The sequence below is a fragment of the Vicugna pacos genome, chromosome 4 (genome assembly GCF_048564905.1).
Source record: "Vicugna pacos chromosome 4, VicPac4, whole genome shotgun sequence".
Taxonomy (NCBI): domain Eukaryota; kingdom Metazoa; phylum Chordata; class Mammalia; order Artiodactyla; family Camelidae; genus Vicugna; species Vicugna pacos.
Genome location: NC_132990.1, coordinates 69,429,199 through 69,436,925, shown reverse-complemented (window position 1 = coordinate 69,436,925; position 7,727 = coordinate 69,429,199). Strand labels below are relative to the sequence as shown.

Here is a 7,727-nt window from a genome sequence, read left to right as displayed (position 1 = left end):
GATTTGGGGTGAATAGTTCTCAAACTGTAAGGTGCATGTGATCCCCTGGGGATCTTGTTTTTTCTCCCTCCCTCCCTCCCTCTCTTTCTTTCTTTCTTTTCTTTCTCTCTTTCTCTCTCTTCTCTCTTCCTTTCTCTCTTCCTTTCTTTCAACTAGATGAGACTATTTGGATTATAATGGAAAGAATCCAGCAGAAAAGGAGAGCCTGACCATAGCAGAGAGGGGCAAATTAAGGAGTGAGTTACCTTAGAAGGTAGGTAAGGAGGGCATCCAGGCACAAGGGGAAGGACCTGGCCTTGGTTGAAAAGAGCTAGTTTTTGTAAAAGGAGGGAAGTGGGAGAGAGGGGCTGGAGATACACATAGATTTAGAAATTCGATGGTGTGAAGTTGAGAGATGTCACATCCCCTAGCTCCCACCCCTCAGCCACAGCACAACTAGCCACCTTTCCACCTTCAGCTTCTTTCTAGACAGCTGGCCTATGGTAGGGGAAGGGGTAGGGAAAGGAAAAACAGGGAGACCAGACTGACCTTTGCCTCCCAAGGCAAATGCTTTGGAAAAAAATATACAAGTCAGATATGACTATGACTATGGCTATATTATTGTTGTTCCTCTAGGTCGGTGCTGACCAATAAGACTTTGTATCAGTGCCATTCAGTACAGGAGCCACTGGCCGCATGTAGCTATGGAGCACTTAAAATATGCCTAATGCAAACGAGGCCCTGGATATTAAATTTAATTAAATTTTAATTAATGATTGCCTATTGTATCGGTTAGTGCAGCTCTATGTGGTTTCTGCCTCTGTCTCCATGTGGTTCTTCAAAGATGAGCACCCTCTCTAGACGGCAGTGTGGTTTGGGACCAAGAGCACTGGACGAGGAGTCAGACCAGAGTCCAGTTTCACCTGTGCCCTTCTTTCCTGGCCTGGTGATTCTGGGCAATTCACTTCCTTCTCTGGGCTTCAGTGTCCTCTGTTTTCTTCTCTTCTGTGAGGAGATGAGAGGGTCAAGTGTGCTGAAAGTGTGAAGGCGCCAGGAACTGGGAAGGGCTGCACATGGCTTAGGCAGGGGAGCCAGTCCATCTCCCTTTATCAGGTGCCTTCTAGAAGAATGGCACAGCACTGTGACAAGGACATGCTCCAAAGAGGCCTCCTCAGAGGGCCCTGCTGTCCCCACTCCATTGGCCGGAGGCTCCCTTCTCTGTGGGTCATTTGGTGTTATTATTTGATTAAGGTTCATCTCTCTCCCACTGGCCTTGAGCCCCATGAGGGCAGGGCTGTGTAGCTGTTTGCTTGCTTTTGTATCCCTAAGGACTAGCACATAGTAGGTTCACAGTATATTTTTGAGCAGTGAATGAATTAAACAAGAAGTCCCAGTATTCGAACTTAGGTGTGATTTCAAAGCTTGCTGAGCTCTAGAACTTTACACCATCTATTACCTTCCCCTGTTTATGATGGTGAAAATACTGGAAAAGACTCAAATACCCAACATAGGGGTTTGGTTTAATTAAATGATTCTTAAGATATAACATTATGCAAAAGAGTATTTAGTGACACAAAAAGAGGTGTCTATGCTAAGTGAAAAAAAACTGAAGGTATACGATAATTTCACTTTGTAAAAGTTATATATTTTTATGCATATGAAAAGTTTGGAACAGTAGATACAAATATTAACAGTGATTACAATACTGGGTAGGATTAGGAGGTGATACTTTTATTCTTTTTTTGAGGGGGTAGGTAACTAGGTTTATTTATTTATTTTTTTTAATGGAGGTACTGGGGGTTGAACTCAGGACCTTGTGTATGCTAAGCACGTGCTCTGCCACTGAGCTATACCCTCCCCCACTTTTATTCTTCTTTTCTAAAACATCTATTTGATTAAAAAAAATGTAGTAGTATATCTAAAGATGCAAAAATACAATAGACTAGTGGTTGTCTGTGGCTGAGGGTGGGAATGGGGATTAACAGTAAATGGGTACGAAGGATTTATGGGGACTCTGTAAAATGTCCTACAATTGACTCATACTAATGTTGGGCCACTTGGTAGTTACCTAAAATCCTTGATTTGTATACTTGAAGTGCATGAGTTTTATGATATGTAAATATATCTCAATAAAATGAGAAAGATATGTTTTATATAAATATATATGTACTCTTAAAACATTAAAACAATGCAGAAGTATTTAAAGTCCCTCATCTCCACACCCCAACTCTATTTTTCAGGCATGACATTAGAAAATAGTATTCAATCCTTTTCAACCTTTTTCAATGCAGAATCCAAGTATTACATATACATTTATAATACATAATTTTCTGCAACCTTCTTTCTCTGGACATACATTATAGGACATGGAAAACCTAAAAGTAGCTGCCCTGGGAGGTGAGAGTAAAGGTAAAGGGAGTGGAGGAGGGGCAGGAAGAGAGAGGCACACTTGAAAATTTTTACTTTTTTCCCTTTTGTATCATTTGAATGTTTTTGTCAGGAATGTTTGGAGTTATAAACCCAATAAAGATACTGGAATAAGAGATAATGTTGGATGCTTAATGCTGTCATCCTATTTAAAATTTTTTAAAAATTTTACCAAGTGCTAGGCACCATACTGAGTGCCTGAGATATATTTCTCATTGGATTCCTATGACAACGCTGTTAGGTACGTAGTATTGTTGCTCACCTGACAGATGAGTAAACTAAGACCCAGAGAGACCAGTTTTCCAGGGTCACACAGTGAGAGTGCCCTGAACCAGACTTCTTCACAGCAGCATCTCTTCTCCCCCTGCAGGCTCGTGTTCTTCCTGCAAAGCCCAGCTGTAATGATATCATCTCATGTCTTCCTTAAGCCACCCAGGTACAAAGATAACCCCTTCTTCAAGGTGCTTACAGTCTTTGGGAGTAAGAGAGGTGACAGACAGCAAAGAATTACAATCCAATGCTGTAAGAATTCATGGTTTAACAGGGGTATGTGCAAAGCAGAGGGAGTTTAGACAATGAGTCGGAGGCAGCCAAGGAGTTCTGGAGAGAATATGTTCTGAGCTAACTGATCAGAACACCAAGGAGTTTTCTAGAAGGATAAAGAAAGGTATGGGTGGTCAGAGGTGGGGAGAGGGTGTAGAAAATGATTTGGAGCCTAGCATCTGGCTCAGGAGGCTTGGAAGTGCCTTAGTATGTCAACTACTGTTCTAAGGTTCAGTGTGGCTGAAGGGTCAAGTTGGCCTGAAGGAGGGGCAAAGGGAAGGGTGTGTACCTTGAAAATTAAGTCCAGATCATCAAAGCTTTTTAAATTGAGTTAGAGTGTTTACATTTCATCCTGTGGATGAGGCAAAGCTGTTAAAATATTTGAGCCTTGTATCTTAGAAAGATGGGAGATTCCTCTTGGACCCCCCGAGCCCTAGCATTGGGTGGTCAGGTCGTTTCCACCCCAGGCTGGGAATTTCTTTCGGGCAAGGACCTGTCTTATTCACCTGGGCATCCTAGCACCCAGCACAGCACCCAGATTGCAGTAGGTACTCAGTAGGGGCCAAGCTCGTTGGCAGAATGCTGGATACCAAGAAGGTGCCAGCTAATGACTGTAAAATAAAAGGCAAACCTTTATTTTTTCCCTAGCACCAGCCGGGGAGGTTTTAGCCAAAGTCTGACCTAACTCTGAGGAGGTCAGATAGGCCTTGGCCCCAACTCAATCCCAGGGGGATCCTTTAGGGGTGGGAGGAGAGGTGGCTGCTGACTAAACTGCAACTTCTGTTCTGCTATTGTGCTAGGAGAATTCACACCTATTGTCTTTTTCTCTCTCTCCAACAGCTCCTAAATTGGAAATTATTGTCCCAGTTTTCCGAACCAGGTGAGGATCTGAGTGGTTCTGTAATTTGTTCAAGGTCACACAGCTGGTAGTTGTAGGAGGGGCGGAGCTGGAATCGAAGCTTTTAACAAGTCAAAGCTCACTGGCCTCCCCTTCCTCCACCTGCGAGGGATAGCGGCGCCTACTCCGTTTGCGTAGCCGCTGGGGTTGGGGAGTACCGCGTACTGGGGCGCCGGGCCGGAGAGGCCGGCTCACCGCGGCGGCCGGGAGCCGCTCCCAGATTCGGAAGTTACGAAGTTTCCGTGCATTTCGCTCTTCTCCCGGCGCAGCTCGTCCCCGCTCCCCAGCAGTTACGCCACTAGCGCAGCGAGGCTCAGGTGCTGCAGCGGGCGGGGGCCTGGCGCCAGGAGGAAGGCGGGGACGCAGTTTACGTAAGCGTCCGCTCGCAGGTGCATGCGGCCGCCACCAGCGTGTGCTCCCTGCGCACTCACAGGTGCGCAGTTGGCGCAGGCGGCGGCGCGGCACGGCGGCCCCGGGAGCTGGCCGGCGCTCTCAGGTGCGGCAGAGCGCGCGTGGAGGGGGCGCGCGGCGAGCTAAGGGGCGGGCTTTCCGTTCCCCAGCAGCCGTGGGGCCCGCCCCCCGCCCCAGCCAATGGGAGCGCTCGGCGGCGTCACGTGCTCGCCGCCGCCGCCACCGCCGCCGCCGAAGCGGAGACCCGAAGCGCGAGCGCCACCAGGGCAGCAGCCGCCGCAGCCGCCGCCGCTGGGCTGAGGAGACGGAGACGCAGGCGGACGAGGTGGCGGCGGCGGCGGAGCGGGAGCAGGGACCGGGCGCGGGCAGAGCGCGGCGGCGCGGGTAGGCTGCGGCGGCGGGGCAGGCGCCTGCGCGCGGGCCGTCCCGGGCGGGCGGCGGTTAAGGCGGCGGTTGAGGCGGTTGGCGGTGCCGGCCCGGGCCCCGCATTGTTTGTTGTGCGTCCTTAGCAGCGGCGGCCGGGGCGGAGAGCAGGGAGCAATCCCGGCCCCCGTGGCTCCGGCATTGTGGCCGCCGCCGCCGCCGCTGCGGTGCCCCGGCCGCTTCGGGCAAGGGCAGCGGGAAGCCTTCCTCACCTTCGGGGGGGACAGGGTTCCGGCCCCGAGCGAGGGGAGGGCGTGGGCAGTGTTGGGGGACCCGGCGCCGGGGGGCCTGGGTGAGATGGGGGGTGAGGGCTCTCGGCAGGTGTTGGAGGACATTGGGGGCAGGGGCCGGGAGAGGCTTCGGGGGTCGGGCAGAGGGTGTGGGCGGTTTTGGGGAGAATGAAGGCTGGATGGATCCGGCCCAGTGGAGGGTGAGGGCCTTCGGGCAGGTCGGGGGACCCATGGGGGCCAGGGAGAGTGGAGGGTGTGGAGGACAGTCAGGCGGGTGGGGGGGCAGCTTGTGGGGGTTTGGGAGGGTGTGAGGGAGGCGTGGGGAGGGCAGGGGCGAGTGTGATAGGAATGGAAGGAGGAGACTGGGGACTCCAGGGAGGCATGGAAGAGGCGGATATCCCGGTCCGGGCTGCGTGTGAGGGGTAGGGAGTCGGGGCAGATAATCAGGAAGACCACGGACAAACGTGAAGGGAAATGTGGCGGAAGGTGTCCGGCTCAGGGGAAATGTGGCAGGGTGAGCGTGGCGAGGAAGATGGGGAGGGAGGGTGTCTTGGTGGAGGGGTTGTCTCTGGAGTGATGGTGAAGGAAATGGAGGGTGTTGAGGCAAGAGGTGCGGGAGGGTAGGCCTGGAGGCTTCGGGAGACCTCTGAGGGTTGTGAGACAAGGTCTGACCAGGAGGGAGGCAGAGGAGGGTGTTGAGGCTGGACAGATGGGACCTGCCAGTGGAAAAGGTAGGTATCTATCTGGTAGCAGTGCTTAGGGGAGATGAGTAGAGGGCAGAAGTAGGGGGAGCGTTTGTAGCAGGGCCTGAATTTGAGGGGTTTGAGAGAGAAGTGGGGACGGTGGGAGAGGGTGATGGGGATGGAGAGGAGATGCCTGGGCAGGAGGTGCTGAAGCGTTTAGTCGGTAGCAGGAGAAGTGAGTGAAATGGAGGTGTTTTTGCAGGAAGTATGGACAAAGGTGAGAGAGCAGCAAGAGGGAACTTTGGGGTTGAGGGGACCTTGGAGTGTGTGTGAGGTAGAGAGCCAGAGGTGTAGGGAGTGAGGGAAACATTCTTGGAGTGGCAGGTGAGGTGTGAGACAAATGGAAGGAAGTGTTTCTGGGGCAAGAAGTGGGGAGGGAAGTTGGGGAGAAGGGGATTCAGTAGAGGGGGTACAGTAGGGGACGGGTTTGAGGACAAGTATATAGTCTGGGGCACAGGTGGAGGGAGGGAAGCACAGGTTTGGAACACTAGATTTTGGGAGAGAAACTGGGGTAGGCAGAGAACAAAGGGAAGGAAGCAGGGAAGACGGTGTTTTTGGGTAGAGGATATAGAAGACTGCACAGTACCTGTGATGGGGGAAGGAAAGGGCAAGGTGGGGTATACATGTGGGCATGTCTGTGGCTAGAAAGGGGTAGGTTGTGTATTGAGGTGGTAGTGGGGGAAGTAGGATGCCCAGGTTTGGGGCAGGAAATGACTATTCAGACTGTAGAGAGTTAGGAAAATAGGTTGCTTAAGAGTAAGGAAGGAGCAGGGTGCTGAAGCCTGGGGAGAGATGGAAAAACTTTGAGTCTTGAGGTTAAAGGGGCCACAATTTTTAGATCACTGAAAGTATATGGGAGGGCAGACTGTGGAAGTTGGGGAAAAAAAAGAAAAAACTAAAGTGAGGGGATTAAATTCTGGACTGAGAGGAACTGGAGAGTGTGTGTGTGGGTGTGTGTGCGTGCGTGAATCCTGGAAAGATGTTAATGGAAAATGGAGAACATTGAGCCCTTTACCATATCTGAAAGCTCATACTTCTAGTATTGGAGAGGTCATGTAGCCTGATTTTAGTCCACAGTGCAGTGAATGGGAAAGGGATAGGGAGAGCTGAGGACACATTCCCAGATTTGGAGGAGGTGTATGGTGGAGTATCCTCCTAGCACATTAGCCTGATGAGTGGGCAGATAGAAGAGCAGTACAGGGTCATAACGAGTGCACCGAGAGTGAATAGAAAGAGGATTGCCGCAGGTGCAGGGTAGATGTCTTTGTGAAGATAGTATACAGGAACAGGGCCCAGCTCAGTAGTGCTCGAGTGCTGTGTATCAGGGAGGAAGGGATACCTTGGTGCAGCGTCTCAGATACCCTGGTGCTTTCTGGGTAGTTTTTCAGCATTGAGTGATGTAATATCTGAGTCCCATGCTAGAGGCAAACAGAGGTAATGTACATCCCGCTCCTAAAAGTGGTAGGAATGGAGCTTTATTTATGACTCTAACTCTCTTTCAGGGTGCATGTAACAGAACCGTGGTTGTTGGCTTTTTCTCCCAAATAGTTCAAGTCAAATTTAGTTGGAGGCTTTTGGATTTTCTAGTATTTTGATTTGAGTTGGGGAATGCAGTGTTAGCTTTATTGAGGAAAGACTTTTGGGGTTGTGTGGACACATGGTCATCGACTTTAAAGTGCCAAACACATACGAAAATAACCTTTACGGGTTTGAGCACAGACATTTCAGCAGGTCTCATTCAGTGTTCGGTGGCTTGTGTTAGATTCTCTGGGATTTGGAAGGATTAAGGAAACTGCTTTGAGACTGCCTCAGTAAGCAGGGTTTTCTAGAATCTTGGAAAACGATTTCTCTGTTGACAGTTGAACATTGTCTTGTCATATTTTGCAAAAAAATATTTCATCGTGTTGCAGAAATAACTTCAGTTATTGCTTTGTGGGCTTCATGTAGTGTGTAATATGGTACCTGGTATGATTTCAAATAAGGGGTCCACTTTGTTACCTTGGGAAGCTTTCTGGGTTGATTAGTTTTCTTTTGTCAATTTAGGAAGTATCTAAATTGTAAATTCAAATAATG

At 50.1% G+C, this 7,727-nt stretch overlaps 1 protein-coding gene across 4 annotated transcripts in view; it reads left to right on the top strand.

The window, feature by feature from the left end:
* Positions 1–4,472: 4,472 nt before the first annotated feature.
* STRBP (spermatid perinuclear RNA binding protein) overlaps positions 4,473–7,727 on the top strand; it is a 113,367-nt gene continuing 110,112 nt past the window's right edge. For all 4 annotated transcript variants that reach the window (XR_012072258.1, XM_072960096.1, XM_072960092.1 and 1 more), the window contains exon 1: positions 4,473–4,642. The gene's annotated coding sequence lies outside the window, so the exon portion shown is untranslated. The remainder of the gene's footprint in view (positions 4,643–7,727) is intronic.